This window comes from Nicotiana tabacum, chromosome 1 (assembly GCF_000715075.1).
Source record: "Nicotiana tabacum cultivar K326 chromosome 1, ASM71507v2, whole genome shotgun sequence".
Taxonomy (NCBI): Eukaryota; Viridiplantae; Streptophyta; class Magnoliopsida; order Solanales; family Solanaceae; genus Nicotiana; species Nicotiana tabacum.
In genome coordinates, this window is record NC_134080.1 from 89,424,906 (window position 1) to 89,443,021 (window position 18,116).

An 18,116-nucleotide genomic window follows, 5' to 3' on the forward strand; every position below is an offset into this window, starting at 1 on the left:
CCCAATCCTTATACCACCACATGCGTATCAACATCACAACGTATCACAAATCGCACCTCAAGTGCTCAATATCACAAATTAGCAAATAAGTCAACAATAATAGTGTTTCCAATATAAATAGCCCATGACTCAACCACAATATGCATACGAGTCTCAACAATAGCAACCGAAAGCGAATAACTCAACAAGAACGGTATTTCAACAATGTTACAACTTTGCCTCAATGAATCATGACCTTTATATCTTCAACACCAAATTCAACATCAAGAATATTCCAAGAAATAATAACTTCAAGTACAGGAACGTAATGGTTAAACAATGAATAAGAAATGGAGAGACCAATAACTTAAACTAAACATGTAAAGACAATTAGCAAGTAGGAGATAACACAAGTATTAATGATGTCAAGTAAAGCATGTGAAGATAGACTAATGATGATGAATATAACATGTTATGGCAACTCAATTAAAAACATGAAAGGAATCTACACAACTAAAACTGGTTAATTTCCACATTTAGCCTATATACACACTCGTCACCTTACGTACACAGCTTCCACGTATCGCAATTAACACAAAACAACACCAATCCTAAGGGGTAATTCCCCCACACAAAGTTAGGCAAGACATTTACCTCAAAAGATGCTAACTAAATCCACTAGTAAGCCTTTCCCTAGATTATCTAACTCTGAACGACTCGAATCAAGCCAAAACAACTTCATACCATAAATATAAACTATAGGAAGCTATTCTGAATAATAATGTTGCAATCTTTAAAGAAAAATAAAAAGTCAACCCAAGGGCCCGCATCTCGGTACCCGACCACAATTACAAAATCCAAACACCTATTCGATAACGAGTCCCACCATACAAGAATTACTCAAATTCGACTTCAAATCTTCTTTCAAATTCCCAAAATTTAGTCTATGAAGTTTCACAAATTTTTCCCAAATTGTACAACTCAATTCACCAATTAAATTACAAAAACAATGATGGATTCATGTAATATAGCTAAATTCGCGTTAAAATCACTTACTCCGATCATTTCCTTGAAAATCCCTCGAAAAATTGCCACAAACTAAGCTCTCTAGGTCCAAAAGATAAAAATGAGATAAACCCTCGAGCCTAATTTCGCTTATACGGCCCGAGGGTTGCTTCTACGGTGCCGCACCAGCGACCCAAAGTGCGCATGTGCGATTGCACCAGACACAACAGAGGTTCAGTAATCACCCAAGTCCAAAATGGTTCCGAATTTAATCCGCATCATACACGGGCCCCCCTCTGAATATACAAACAAGTTCCAAAACATATAAAGGACCTACTCGAGGCCAAAAATCATATCAAACAATATCGATTCTATGAATCGCAATCCAATTCAAGCCTATTGGAACTATGAAAATCCGACTTCCAAAATGTTGAATCATATCAAAACAACTCTGATTGACCTCAAATTTTGCACACAAGTCATAAATGACATGAATGACCTATTCCAACTTCCGAAATCAGAATCCGACCCTGATATCAATAAAGTCAACTCATGGTCAAACTTCTCAACCTTCCAATTTTTTAACTTTCTAACTTTCACCAATTCAAGCCGAAATGACCTACGGGCCTCCAAATTAATATACGGGCACACTCCTAAGCCCAAAATTACCATACAGAGTTATTGAAAGGTTAAAACTCCATTCCGAAGTCATCTACACAAAAGTCAAAGTACGGTCAACACCTTCAACTTAAACTTCCAACTTAGGGAATATGTATCCCATTTCACTCCGAAACTCACCCGAAACCAAAACCAAATACCCCGGCAAGTCACATAACCACAATATACCATAGAGAAATCAATAAATAGGGAAACTGTGCTACAATACTCAAAACGACTGGCCGAGTCGTTACAATTGTTGTGCTAGGATTTCTTCTTCTTCTTCTTTTATCTGTTGCTTCTGCTGTTGCTTCTTCTTCTTCTTCTTTTTCTTCTTCTTCTTCTTCTTCTTCTTCTTCTTCTTCTTCTTTGCAAAATGGGTTTTGTTAGATATGTTATTATTTTGACAAATTGATGATTGTGGTTTATTCTTTATGGTATTTGGAAGTTATGTTTTAAATTTAAGCTCATTTGAAGTAAATTTAAGTGTTAAATCGTGTATTGGTTGAAATTCGAAGAACAAGTTTCTATTTCTGGGAAGTTTATACTTTAGACCTATTTGGCCGTTAGTGCATGAAAACATTGGTTGCACTTCTGACCTATTTGGCCTTAAGTGCAATTTTTTAATTTTAGACTTATTTTGTCTCAAGTACATGAAAATATTTGTTGTACTTCAGACCTATTTGGTCTTAAGTGCATTTTTTTGCTCTTTAGACTTAATTGGTATTAATTGCATTACACTTCAGATCCAACAAGTCTAAAGCTGATCCCAAAGAAGGTAGACTTACAAGTTTTTGCTCCAAAACCAGGTATGGATGAAAATGCCCCTCTCTCTCCATTTCTTTCGGTCATTGTCGATTATAAAACTTGTCGGTGCATCTGAATGATAGTTCTTAAGAAAAACGTGGAGGGACAATACACAAAATTGAAGTTACTTTCAATTTGTCTTCCTTTGACCTTGATAAAATATGCAGCTTAGTACACCATTTATAATTCATCTTAATATCAGATACCGAAAGATACTTCGCCTGGAATGGTGGAGCTATTTAATTATCCATATGGGTTTCTTAAAATTGCATTATTCAAGGATATTATAATAAATTGAAAGCCAGCACGTTGAAGGAATAAAAAATATATGAGGGTTCCATCCAAGAAACTTCTCTATTGGAAAGGCCTACAATTTATGAAGATTCCCTCAAATGCCACCTATTTATGGGTTGGCCAACTTCCTTAAACAAATACGATAGTAAAATATTTCATACAGCAGTGTGCTTGCAAGCTTTCCTTTATACTAAAGTCTCTCAAATTCTGATGTCGTCCTCCAGCTATTATCTGTTCCGCTTTTGTTTCCTTGTCATTATATCCCCTTGTTTAGGAAAAACCAGTTTTCAGCCTAAAACGTTATTTCTTGCAGTGAGAAAAGACCCTTCCACCTTACAAATTACAATACATTACAGTAATTCAGCAAAGAACACCTCTTGTCCCCCCTTAAACTCGCCGACCATCTTGGTAGTGAAAACGTATGGGTGGATTGTGAAAAAGTGTTCAAAAGTTCCACTTACAAGTGTGCTCATTGCAATTCAAGGCAATGTAATCTTGCTAGGTCAACAGCTTGCGGAGATTGTAAAACAGAAAATAAGACACGGCCAGGCTGAATGCTATAACATTGTGTCAAACCCAGCTATGCAAACTTTCTTTGATGCTGGTGAAATCGCCGAGGATGCTTTGTCAATCCAATCCATTAACGGATCCATTCCAGGTGCTGCTGTAACTGTACCAAACTTTATCTCCATCATTTTTAACCGAAAAACTTGGTGAAGATGTTAAGGGAATGGTGGATTTGGACAGCAGAGTCCAATATCGCTTGCTACTTAACTTGCAACCACATTTAGATTCAGCAGACAGTTTGCCATTTGCTTGAGCGCATCAACTGGTGTAATCTTCATTGGACACAGACCTTATCTCTTTGCCCTTGGTTTTGATGCCTCTTCAGATCTTATTTATACTCCCATTATTACCTACCCTAATTTTTTGGGCTTCACCGGAGTATTATATTCAAGTTTCTTCCATTCGCATCAATGGGAAATCGTTGCCACTAAATAGAACATTGCTCTCGTTTCATGATAATGATGACGGTGGGACAAGAATCAGCACTGCCGTTCCTTACACTGTATTGGAGCCTTTTATTTACACTTCTGTTAGCAAAGCTTTCGTTAACGAGATGCCGAAAGATGTGAAGACACTCTCCCCAGTGCATCCTTTTAAAACTTGCTTTAACTCTTCATTTATTGGTATGTCGCGCCTTGGCTACAATGCTCCAGAAATTAATTTCGTTCTCCACAGGCCAAATGTGTATTGGACAATTACTGGAGCAAACTCATTGGTAAAAGTTAGAGAGAGTGTCGTATGCCTAGCCTTTGTTGAAAGAAGCCAAACATGGGGACAAGCAATTGTCATTGGTGGTTATCAAATGCAAGACAACCTTGTGGAATTTGATCTGTCGAGAAAACGAATAGGTTTCAGTAACTCACTCTTCTTTCGTCAAACAATGTGAGCAAATCAGTTCTATACCATGTTCCACTAACAGGCTTGCTCGGCCAGGGGAAGGGGTCATTTTATCTTTATAAATTTTCTATTTCAATAATCCTCATGGTATAATTTGATGATCTTTCAAATCATGATTTAGGGTTGCAATCTTCAAAAGATATGAAGATCTATTCGTCAATTAAGTTATTAGTATTAGTATAATCTAGTGTGTGCCATGTGAAGCTGACTAGTATCTTTATATTCTTATCAAAGAAATTAGCTGCATTGATCTTTTTCCGTTATTTCCAATAAAATAGTTCAATGAGATATATGTAATGCTTTTCAATGCAGTCAATCATGCCCTAGTTTTCGCATTTTGATATTGTTTCTATTTTCTCATATAGTTATCTCAAAATTCAGATCTCCAGCTCATGTGACTGTACTAGTATCTCCGGTACGAATGTGTAACTGCAAAATAAATGAAAGTAAAATTAGATATTTTCAATCGACTGATTAAAGTCCTAATTACATATGCTTAATTATATGTGCTAAAGTTGCCCGAGTAACGTTGGCCCTTTTTCTCCTTTAAGTACTACTAGCCTAATGCTACCACAGTAGAATGAAATAATTATTCAATAAAAAATAACCAACTCAGTTTATATGTTGTTCTTCCTTGACATAAACCACTGGCCTGGCCTTGAGGTCTACTGCTCCCTCGCTTGTCATGATAACTTTGATTTCTGCTTGGAAGACCTCGATTGCCACTAGTTAACCATTTTTGTCAATCTTAACACAAAAGATACATTTGATCCGTTCACCTAACACCCTCTATTTGTTGCATTGTCTATGGATTGATATGTACCAAAGCTTTGTATTTCACAAGGATCCCAAAGCAAGTTGATTGTTACCAGTTCAATGCGCTTGTTATTCTTTACTGACTTATGATGCTTTGATGTGCTAGCCAGATCTCATTTTGTGCACTTGGAAAGCTAGTGACAAATTTTGAAGTCATTTCTCACTTGTTTGGACCAAACAGACTCAGAAAAAGGAAGTAAACACGACAAAAGAAACAGAGTAAAGGACAAGGGAAAGAGATGATTCCTAACAAGAAAACTACAAATGAGAAACCTATCAGATTGGATACCAACTCTAACGATCATGATATGCACATGTGGCCTATTCTGTCAAGCAAGTCTGATGTTCAACTATTGTTGTACCCTCTAAGCCGTAAAACTGGGCTTCAATGCTCCGATTATCCAATCTGATTTACAATCCTTATTCGACTTGTAGTACCCAAAGGATTTTCACCATCAAGCCTCTCTCATTTGATTCTTTCTATCAACTTGCGTCGCCTCAAGGTGCCCGTGAAGGTTTTCACCAATAAGACTCTCTCATTTTTATTTCTCTCAACTCCCATAGCCTTACGGTGCCTGTGAGGGTTTTCATCGATAAGACTCTCTCATTTACATTACTTTTCCTACTTGGACCAGAGTGTTACCCTGATATGAATCACCTCTATTTGCTCGACTTGGCATCTCTCGAAGACTGATCGGAAGGTCTTTATTTGGATTGTAATGTGGTATTTTGGATGGGGTTAGAAAGAAAGGGTATCAAAGACTCAAAACAGTTCGACATGAGTTTAAAATTACAACTTTTGGAATCAGATTTCTTACAACAAACACAACTTCTGCCCCAGTTTCTTTGCTTGGGGACATTTGGATTTTTATTTTGATGGGGCCGAACCGTGAGGCTGCCTACATATCCTTAAAAGGAATAAGGTCGAACGTAGTTCATGACATAGGAATTGCTTTGTTGTTGTGATTTTTCTTTTCTCTTTCTCTTTTCGTTTTCTTTTCTCTCTTCCTTTTTTTTTTGTTGTTTTGTTTTTTTTTTCTTTCTTCTTTTTCCTCTTTTTTTTCTTTTTCTTCTTTTCTCTTCTTTTTTTTTGTTCATTTTTCTTCTCTCCCTTTTCGTTCTATCCTTTTCTCCTTTTCCTTTACTTATCTTTCACGCTTGTATTTCTGATCTTTGCTACTGATTCCGAAAGGGGGGTATGAAAGAAAATAAATGAGGCTCAAAGGGGTAACGAATGATAAGGTGTTTAGATAGCAAAACAAAATGTCTTCGTCATTCCAATCTTCAAAACATGCCAAGTACAAACAACACAATTAAACAAACCAAGGAAAACAATCGTAACATCTTTTGATTGTACCAGACTTGATAACCATATCTACACATTCGCCTTCTACATCTGTTAAATATAAAGCACCATTGGACAACACTCTCACCCTCATTACCACGAACGACTCCTGTCAATTTGGGCAAACTTGCCTTTAGCTTCAACCCGATACGACATGATGCATTTTAGTAGGGTTTTCTTTACGTTCTACCTGCCCTAGTTTCACACAATTCGGGCTGGAAATGATCTCAAGATACCTTTAATTATTTCCCTCAAATGTCCCTATCATCTTAAAAATTGTTCCATTGCTTCATAACTAAACTGAATTTAAGACAGGGCCTAGAATTTTGCATACATGTCATGTCACTAGAACCAGCATTAGACAAAAGACAAAATGAAAGGATAGAAAAGAACTAAATAAAGAAAATGACTGGAAATAACAAAAGACAAGACATTGCATTAGATAGACGGTGAAATGGTTCGAATAACAAAACAATTAAAACAAACTGGGATACAACCCTGGAACAAACCTAGACAGCACTAAATGAGATATTACGACTAAAGGAACTAGACAAAATAAAAGGATAGAAGGGTTTGAGTCACAAGACAATATCCGGATTACAACCCTGAAATAACCTGGACAACAGAAATGACAACAAACTAAGCCACCAAAGCTCCTCCCTGGCTCACCAAGAAAAGATCATCTTTCCAATCCTCAAACTCAACATCTTAGCCACTGACTTCTGCATCAACAATACTAGGAACTTCACACATCTTCATCACATTGTTCTTAACAAATTGCTTTTGGGTTCCTTCCGTCGGCTCGTTCTTAAGATCAACCTCTGACAGCGTTGAAAGCTTAGTAGCATGTGAGCCTCCGAGGCTCCCAGAAGAATTCTCACATTCCTTTTCAAAATAAATCATACCCACCATATGTGTCTCATTATGCACAGGCGATGGACTTTGGTTGGTGTCTGCTACATCTGGATTTTGCACGACAATGTGCCTGCATCAATAAGCTTCTGAATCGCATTCTTTAGATTCCAACACTTCTCTATGTCATGCCCCGGGGCATCTGATCAATATGCGCACCTTTGAGAAAAATCAAACTTCATTGACAGGGGGTTCGACATTTTTATCTGGATCGGCTTCAACATGTCCAATTGCTTCAACTTTTGGAGCAAACTGGCGTTTGACACTCCCAATGGGGTGAAAGCCTTTTCTTTTTTCAGCAACGTCTCATTCTTAAATGCTTGATTGGGCCGGAAACCTGATCCAGGGGGTTTTCGATAGGCTCGTGGGGGGTGGATAGGCATTTTGTGGAGCTGGGTACTGAGAGAGTGATGTACGATTTTGGGAGTTCCGTGGAGAGAAGTGGCATTGGGGATGATCACCAGGTGCATCAGGAAATCCATGGGGACGATGTCGAGGCTGGAAGTGTTGATCGGTAAAGCCCATCGGATCATCTTTTCTGTTTCTCTTTCTTCCACCCAAGCTTACTGGGATGTTCTGAATGTCTTTCGAACAACTCATGATTTTGCCTGACTTGATTCCCTCTTCTACTAGCTCCCCCATTTTTAACACATCTTTGAAAGGCTTTCCCAAGGCCGAGATCAAATGACTGAAGTAGGTGGGCCCTTGGGCTCGTAGGAAAAGCTCAACCATTTCTTCTTCACCAATCGGGGTATTGACTCGAGAAGCCTGTTCCCTCCATCTGAGCCCAAACTCTCTAAAGCTTTACTCTGGCTTCTTTTCCATTCTAGATAGGGAGGAGCGGTCTGGGGTAATGCCTGATCTATACTGAAAGTATCGAATAAAATCTTGAGACATGTCTCCCAATGTAGGCCACTTACCAACATCTTGACGAATATGCCAGTCCAAAGTTGCCCCAGTTGGGCTCTTACTGAAATATGCCTTCAATAGGACATCTTTCTCTCCAACGCTTCTCATTTCACTGCAATAGACCCTCAGGTGGGCTACCGGATCTCCACACCCATCATACAAGTTAAATTTTGGCACTTTGAACCCCGCGGGCAGGCGAACGTCAGGGGACACAGACAGTTCTTTGTAAGCCATGCTACCCTGGTCTTCCCTTCCTTGTTTGTTCTTCAAGGATTTTCCTATGCCTTTCAGCCTCCTGGTTTCCCTTCTCTTACTGTGAACCTTTCATTTTCAACATGAAGCTTATCCCGAGGGCTCTTCTTGTATGAGTCAGGAACCTTGTAGGCAACCTCTACGGGGTAGTTTTGGTCATGAGCTTTGAGTGGATATTCATTGTTGGGAATTGTGGATATGACAAGAGGGCACTTTTGGGAAAAGATAGTTGGAGGACGAGTGATGGAGCTACTAGGGTGGTTGGGAAAGTTGTGATAAGCGGGTAGATCTGGAGAGTATGGAGGATCATCTGGCATTGTGTCCGGAGTTTGGGTAAGGGCAGCATCTAGAAAGCTAGGTGGTGGCGGGAGTGGTGCCTTCCCAGTCATCCAAGTCTGATACATGTCCGCCATGTGTTGTCTTAACATCTCTACCTCTTCAACCAACCCATTGTCCTGTTCAACCAACTGCTTTCGTGCACCGATATCAACCAACTCAGCTATGTTGTTGTCTGCCATTACCTTTTGACTTTGTGTTGTAGAGAAGAGTTACCACTTTAAAAACCACAAACCAACCACCCTTCTGCTATGAATATAACAAAATGAGGCCATCACGTTAGCGTTAGGGCATTTAACAACAAACATATCATATTGCGTGCAATGCACCTAGCCACAATTAATGGTTCTAGAATGACTTTGAGGGTCATAAGGTCACTTGGCATCATCCCAATTTGTTCATTTCAACCTCCCTTTTCTTTGCTTATCTAGCACTGTCTTGATCATTTTCCTTCCTCTTTTTTTTTCTAATTATCACTCTTTTCTTTCCTCTCATTTCTCACGTCCCACAATTTCACCCTTTTTTTCTTTTCTTTTTTTCCCCTGTTTTCCTTCTTTTTTTTCTTTTAAAAAAATAAATAAAATGATTCGATCGAACCCTATGTAGATTGCCTACGTATCATGACGCCGCATGAATCAGATTTTTGCGTAGTTCTGGAAAAACGGGAATAAAGTAAACAAACTGACATTCTCCCCTTTTTTCTTTATTTATCTTAATGACAACTCTGGTGAAAAAGATAAATAAAAGAAGCAAATCCCCTTTTTTTTTGAATTTTCTAGACTCAATGTTCTATAACCTATCTTAAACTCAAGCTTAACGAGCATATATTTTTTCTCTTTTTTTTTAAACAAACACTCTATGGGAAATTATTAAGGAAAAATTCTACAAGAGAAAAATATTTTTTGATTCTTTTCTTTTTTTGAAATGAAGTCCAAACAATAAACCAAAGAATAATATTTCAAATTTTCATTTGATAACCTGACGCAATATTTCGAAACACGCAATGAGAGAGATAAAACAAAATATTTTTGGATTTTAACTTGATTACCTAAGGGAGAAACTTTGAAATAAGCCAAAGATAAAATACGTTATTTTTTCTTTCTTCTATGTACAATATCCTAACATTCTAGTAGAAATAAAAAGATTTTTTTTTCATTTTTTGTTAATTTCCCAAAGACGAACCTCAAAAGAAAATCTTTTTGGATTTTTGAAATTAATATCTTAATGAAAACTTTTTAAAGAGGTACTAAAAGAAAATTCTCTTTTTTTTTGAATTTTTAGTCCTAATATACTAAAGAAAATATAAAAATAATTTTTATTTTAAGTTCTAGATATTAATTGCCTAAAGGAATAATGGAAATATGAAACGCAAAATCCTTTTTTTTTGGATTTTGATTTATTACACACCTTTTCAAATGCAAAATAAAAAGTACAATAATAATAATAAAACTCGACATTACTATACAAAACTAAAAGGTAAAAAAAATAACATAAAAAGAAAAACGGACTCAAAACATAAGAAGAAAAGAAAATCTTCTTTTAATCTACTCCTGAATGGGTGATCCTGACTAGATGTCCTAGGCTCTGTCCTGCTCAAACTGCGGTAAGTAAAGCCACACCTGTATGAGAAAACTTTAAACTAACACTATGTGAGACAATAACACTCCCTACTGGACACTTGCAAGACATGATTGAGGCTATTTTTGCAAAATGGCTTATTTGGCCAGAAGGTAGCTAGAAGTGCAAAATTTAGCTATGACCCCGCAAAGCCAAGAACCTAAGATTTACTAGAAAGACCGGACCCTATGTGGGTTGCCTACGTATCACGCCCCGAAAGACGAGAATCAGGTATGCGTAGTTCGGGCAGATTGGATACGGGCGAGAATAATAATAATAAAAAATAACAGATATATAGAAAACACATTTTTTGTCTTTTTTCTTTTTCGAAAAAATGATGAAACATATAAAATCTTTTTGGATTTTTTTTCTTTTTATTTAGATTTTTTTTAGTTTTGAAAAAATGATAAAAAATTCAAAATCTTTTTGAAGTTTTCAAGCTCTTTTTTCTTAATAAAATGTAACAAAAATATAATTGGGCCATACTCGCTTCATCCTCACACTTCAGCCTCTCTCTCTTTTTTTTTTCCTTTTTTCATTCGCCCTCAATTATCATTGGTCCACCAAATGACCTTTTTACCCTTGAAGGAATGCAACATGTAGCACACAGGATGCATCAAGATGGTCTATTATTTTGGGCACACCTGTCCTAGACGGACCCAACCCCTGTGTTGAGTCCCCTAAGTTAAATGCACATGATGCAAGCAAACGTTCCTACTAGGGATCCGTCATGAGGTATTGTTATACTAGGTTCAAAACTTGGGTTTATTGTTCTAGACCTGGCTTACCCGAGCGGACAGCTCGAGCCGAGGGGGGCAGCGTACCGGGAATACAGAAGCTTCACCGGCTTTGCAACTTGTCTGAACCTCGTTCTAAATTTGGAATATGACTCTAACAGAAAAGAAGTCACACGAAGTGCACACTTCTTCATGATTTAGGAGACTCAGAGAGAGAGGAGGGATTTCACAACAATTTATATACAGTTCACGGAATATCAAAGCGGTAAAATCAATCAATTAGCACATTAGGCCCAAATCAGGTAACAAAGTCAGATAATGAATAAAGCCAACTATAACAGTTATTCTAAGCTCGAATTATTGAACCCTGAACCAGAGATTCTGGGTTCGATCCCCAGTAGAGTCGCCAGAGCTGTCACACCTCCTTTTTCCTACATCCGCAAGGGCATAAAGGAGTTGTTCCACTTAAAGAACAATCGGAACGGGATTTATTATTATTTGTTCAGAGTCGCCACTTGGGAGATTAATGGTGTCCCAAGTCACCGGTTGAATCCCGAACCGAGGAACATATGACTCTATTAACAGTCCGCGAATCAGAAATCCGAGTAAGGAATTCTGTTAACCCGGGAGAAGGTGTTAGGCATTCCTGGGTTCCGTAGTTCTAGCACGGTCGCTCAACTGTCGTGTTTAGCTTTTATCTGATTTTAATACATGTTGAAATTATGTGCCAATTTTAAAGATCATTTACCGCTTTAATTAATAATTTTAAGAAAGTGAACGTCGTTTAACAAACGTGTTTTCGGATCACGTCACATGAAATGCACCCGGATCCATGACACATTTTTATATAACATTTTAGGATTTGGATTTGGGTCGCATGAAATGCACACCCGAATTTAAGAATGTAATTTTATTAAAATTGCGTCTAAAGAGTCTAACGCGTTATTATCTTTGGGGAGGGCCGTGAAATTCGCTGAACGGCCCATCCCTAAATCTAAATATTTTAAAACAAATATTTATTGAGGGCCCCGTAATTTTGCATTTTTATTCGGCGAGGCTCATCTCATTTTTATTTAAAGGTCAATCATAAAGAGACTATGATTTTCTATCTTTATTCTCTCTACAGATAAAAGAAAGGTCCTAATTAATTTGTTGTTGGACTAAGGCCAACCACATAATAAATCTGCACCAAAGCCATCGATCTCTAAGACAAGCCCAACGAAGACAGTGTTACGCTCATGCTCACGCCAATGATGGGCTATGCGCTGATTTCAGCCTGGACCCAAATATACACAGCCATCAGAGATGGGCCTGGACTGCTCATTCAAGGACTGAAAACTATATTGAGTCAAAAGCCTAGACAACAACAATTAGAATTGAGCAATTACTCCTGAGTTGTCTCAAGTTTATTCGCTTAATTTAAGCTAGTATTGATTGTTTTGATTGTAGCTTCATACTCAGGCATGCAAAGAACTGAAGGTATTTATTTGAAGGTGTTGATCAAATTAAGGGAGGTTATTAACTAAAGCAAACTACTAAACTCAATGAACCAATTCCATGAATCTGAATACTCACAAATCCTAACGTTAATTCAACGATAACAATTCAAATACACACATTAACTAAGTCCAGGACACTTATTCTCATGTATATGTTAAAACAGTGGACATCCATATTACCAACCTAGTCCAGTTAAACTATTATCACATCTGAGCTGACCTCAACATTAAATCATGACTGGGCTCAAATCAATTTTCAATTTGTAGTTAAACTTCTACTTTGAATTCAGTAGCTTCAATCAACATTCAATAATATCAACTGGATGTTTTAAATCAGATCCAATTATCACCTAATGACTACAAAATTCGCATCAGAAGACCTTGAATCAGCTAACAGTCCATGAATAAAAATAAATCCACCATTTGTATACAACAAATCACTACTCAACTATGCTTAACAATTCTAACATCTATTTAAATCCAACAGCCAGCAACAGTTCTCAGAACCAAGCAATTGTGCAATTTATTCCATGTTCAAGCTCATAATTACATCAAATTTTTGAATGTGTATCTGGAAATGAAAGAAGGAAGCAGAAAAATGAGGTATCAGCAGTAACCAACAGCAGCAGTAGTATTCAACAGCAGAAAATGAACCAGCAGACTAATTTTGAAACCAAGGGATGTGATACGATAGTCAGACCCTAATTTCAGTCTTAGTGAATCAGCAGACCCCAAACCAGACTCGACTTAACCCTTTTTATTATCAGCTAACCAGAAATTGCTTCCATACTAGAAGAAAACTTTAGAAAATACCAAATGACTCAATGAACAATGTATTTTTTCTGAAATTCTGCAATCGTTTTTGATTTTTTTTCTGTATCTATTTCTGTGTATCTCTCTTCCTATATCTTTCTTAGAATCCCACCCCCATCTATATATATCTGAAGCTCTATCTTCTGTTTTCAGTCTCTTCTTCCCTTTTTTTTATTACTGTCCTCAACAGCCCTTGAAATAGGCATTAAATTAGCGTTCTCTCCACTACCAGTCAACTTTTTCATTTCTTTAATCCTCCACTCCATTGTCCACTCAATTATCCACTTAGTTATTTAATCCATTAGTGCAAATACTACCCTACTATCCACTAGAAACTTCTCAAGTAGGTGAACACTTAAATAATTCCCACTATTATCTTAAAGTTTCTGTTTTTAAACTTGAAATTCATGGGCCAGGCTGAACTCAATTCCTATCATTTTAGGTTATTCAATATTTACACAAACAAACTTTCCCAGCAGGCTGCCTAATAGTTCTTAAAATGAAATAATTTCAATAAAATTAAAAAGAATCAATTCAAGAACTACTGTGAGTTTAAACTACTGAGAAACAAAACAACACCAAACAAAATCAAAAACAATCTATTAACTAAAAACATAGAACAATACTGACCAAATAAATATTCTAATAACAGAAAGGAGTAGAAGAAGATAATAATGAGAAAAATAGAAAAAATCAAAATCAGGAAATCTACCTCCAAATATCTGAACACTGTCTCTAATTAGGCCTTTGGTTTTCTTCGAATTTGTGGCCGGAATAGACCTTAATCGAGTGTTCTCGACTGAGAACACACAACTAAGGTAAATTTCGATCTCAAATCTTCAAGCATCTAACGATTTGGATTTTTGGGATTTGGGGTTCGTTTTTTTCTTTCCAATCCAGATTCGAGGGGCTTCAAGGGTATTCGAGGGAGACTGGTGATGGATTAGGTATGAGGGGGTCAAGGCGGTTGTGTGGTGTTAATTTGGGAGGGACTGGAGTCGACTAGGGTTCAGAGGTTTTGGGATTGAACCTTAGATCTAAAATTCTAGAGGTTCGGGCAAGATTCGAGGGAAACGAATCATGGATTTGGAAAGAGGGGGTTGGGGTGGTTCTGGGGTGTGATTTTGGAGGGGAACGGAGCCGGCGCCGCCACCGGAAGGCGGTGGGGAATGGTGGCGGCTGGTCTCTAGGGTTTGGGGTGAGGGAGACGATAGACGAGATGGGGGGGGGGGGGGGTTTGTTTGGATGTATATATACTAGGGTGGAATTGGATCCAGGCCGTTCGATCAAACGAGATCAACGGCTTGGATCATCTGACTAAATGAAGCGACGTCGTTTGAGTGAGCTGAAGACCGGATCAGTCTCAGATGAAATGGGTCGGATACGGGTGATGGGAAAAGCTTTGGGCCGTTCGATCAAATAAAATTGACGGCCCTGATCAAAGCATGTTCAAATGACATCGTTTGGTTCTGGTAAGGGCAGACCGGGTTGGGACGGGTCTGGGCTGGTTTTTGGCTGGGTTAATTGATTTGGGCTTGAGATTTAATTTAATTTTGGCCCAAATTTTATTTCCTCTCTTTTATTAACTCTTTTTCTTTTCTTTTCTTCTTTTTCTTTCAAAAATTTAAAAAGTCTTAAATTTAATTTATAAAACAGTAAATTAACTTAAAAATACTAATTAACTCTAACTAATAATTATCACAAATAATTAAATGCCAAATTAAAAGAAAATCACACAATTTGACTAAATCACAAAAATATGTTATATTTATTTTTTGAATTTTTATTTTTGTAAAACATCTAATTATTAATTAATTCCAGAAAATGTAAAAATCAAATCAAGAATGAAAATGATATATTTTTGTATTTTTAATGCATTAACAAAAATTAAACATGCACACAAATATATGCGAACAATCAGGAAAATCACACAATAATTCCTAAAAATAACACCTAGTTAAAGAAAAGACCTAATTTTGGGAATTCTTTTGGAGTAATTCGTATGAGGCAAAAATCACGTGCTCACATCAAAATTTTGCCTACCAACCAGAAATCGCCAAAATATCAATTTTTCTAATTCAAGCCTAAATCTACTCCGAACCTCCAAAACTCATTCCGATCACGCTCCTAAGTCACAAATCACCTCCCAAAGCTAACTGAACCCTCGGAATTCACTTCCGAGCCCTCTAACACATAAGTCAACATCCGGTTTACTTTTCCAACTTAAGCTTTCTTAAAAGAGACTAACTGTCTCAAACCTTACCAAAATCATTCCGGATTCGATCCGACCAACCTGATACCATAAAACACGGATAAACAAGGCATAAAGAAGTAGAGATATGGAAAATGGAGCGATAACTCATGAGACGACTAGTTGGGTCGTCACATCCTGCCCAACTTAAACAAAAGTTCATTCTCGAACGAGTCAAGAAACATATCTGAAGCCTCAAACAGGTGAGGATATCTACTCCGCATCTCCCGCTCGATCTCCCAGGTAGCCTCCTTCATGAGCCGACCTCTCCACTGCACTTTCACTGAAGCTATATCCTTTGACCTCAACTTTCAAACCTGACAACCTAAAATAGCTACTGGCTCTACATCATAAGTCAAATCATCTTCCAACTGAACCGTGCTGAAATCTAAAACATGGGACGGATCTCCAATATACTTCCGGAGCATAGAAACATGAAATACCGGATGCACACTCGACAAGCCGGGTGGCAAAGCAAGCTTATAAGCCACATCCCCAATCCTCCAAAGTACCTCAAAAGGCCCAATGAACCGCAGACTCAATTTACCTTTCTTTCCAAATATCGTAACACCCTTCATGGACCTTTTCATCAACCATGTAGGACACATCTTGAACCTTCCTATCAACATAACTCTTTTTTCTCGACTGCGCTGTACAAAGCCTCTCCTGAATCATCTTTAGCTTTTCTTAGGCATCCTGCACCAAGCCTGTCCCCAATAGCCTAGCCTCACCGGGCTCGAACCAACCAACTGCAGATCTACACTGCCTCCCATACAAAGCCTCATATGGAGCCATCTGAATACTCGACTGGTAGTTGTTGTTATAAGCAAACTTTGCAAGTGGTAGAAACTGATCCCATTACCCTTCGAAATCAATGACACAAGCACGCAACATGTCCTCCAATATCTGAATAGTGCACTCGGACTGTCCGTCCGTTTGAGGGTGAAAAACTATGCTCATAACTCAACCTGAGTACCCAACTCTCGCTGCACAGACCTCCAAAACTGCAATGTAAATTGAGTGCCCCTATCTAAAATGATGGAAACTAGGACAACATGCAAACGAACAATCCCCCAGATATAGATCTCTGCCAACCGCTCTGAAGAATAGGTAGTACACACAGGAATGAAGTGCGCGGACTTAGTCAGCCTCTCCACAAGCACCCAAATAGTATTGAACTTTCTCAAAGTCTGTGGAAGTCAAACTACAAAGTCCATAGTGACCCTCTCCCACTTCCACTCTAGAATATCTATCCGCTGAAGCAAGCCACCCGGTCTCTGATGCTCATATTTCACCTGCTGACAATTGAGACACCGAGCTACAAATCCCACAATGTCTTTCTTCATTCTTCTCCACCAGTAATGCTATCTCATATCCCGATACATCTTCACGGCACCCGGATGAATTAAATACCGCGAGCTATGGGCCTCCTCCAAAATCAACTCCCGAAGCCCATCCACATTGGGCACACAAATATGGCCCTACATCCTCAACACCCCATCATCACCAATGGTCAAATCTCTAGCATCATCATGCTGAACTCTGTCTTTAAGGACAAGCAAATGCGGATCATCATACTAGCGCTCTCTGATGTGATCATATAAGGAAGACCGAGAAACCACACAAGCCAATACCCGTCTGGGCTCCGAAATATCTAACCTCATGAACCGATTGGCCAAGTCCTGAACATAAACTACAAGAGGTCTCTCCGCAACTGGAATATATGCCAAACTCCACATACTCACCGCCTTCGGCTCAAAGCATCGGCCACCACATTGGCCTTTCCCGGATGGTACAATAGAGTGATATTATAATCCTTAAGCAACCCCAACCACCTCCACTGCCTTAAATTAAGATCCTTCTACTTGACCAAGTGCTGGAGGCTACGATGATCAGTAAACACCTCACAAGACACACCATACAAGTAATGCCTCCAAATCTTCAACGCATGAACTATGGCAGTCAACTCCAAATCATAAACAGGGTAGTTCTTGTCATGGGGCTTCAAATGACGAGAAGCATAAGCAATAACTCTACCCCCTACATCAATACACAACCAATGCCAACTCTCGAAGAATCACAATACATAGTATATAAACCTGATGCTGATGGCAAAACTAATACCGGAGCTGTGGTCAAAGCTGTCTTGAGCTTCTGAAAGCTCTCCTCAAGCTTGTCTAACCATACAAATGAAGCACCCTTCCGAGTCAACTTGGTCAAGGGCAATGCGATAGATGAGAATACATGAACAAAACGGCGATAATAACCCGCCAAACCAAGAAAGCTGTGAATCTCTATGGCTAAGAACGGTCTAGGCCAACTCTGAACCGCCTTTATCTTCTTCGAATCAACCTGAATTCCCTCGCTTGACACCACATGCCCTAAGAAAGTCACTGAACCGAGCCAAAACTCTCACTTAGAGA

General features: G+C 38.3%; 1 pseudogene; it reads left to right on the forward strand.

Annotated features, from left to right (window-relative positions):
• Positions 1 to 2,841: 2,841 nt before the first annotated feature.
• On the forward strand, positions 2,842 to 4,534 carry LOC107821311 (putative aspartic proteinase GIP2; annotated as a pseudogene).
• The last annotated feature ends 13,582 nt before the right edge of the window (positions 4,535 to 18,116 follow it).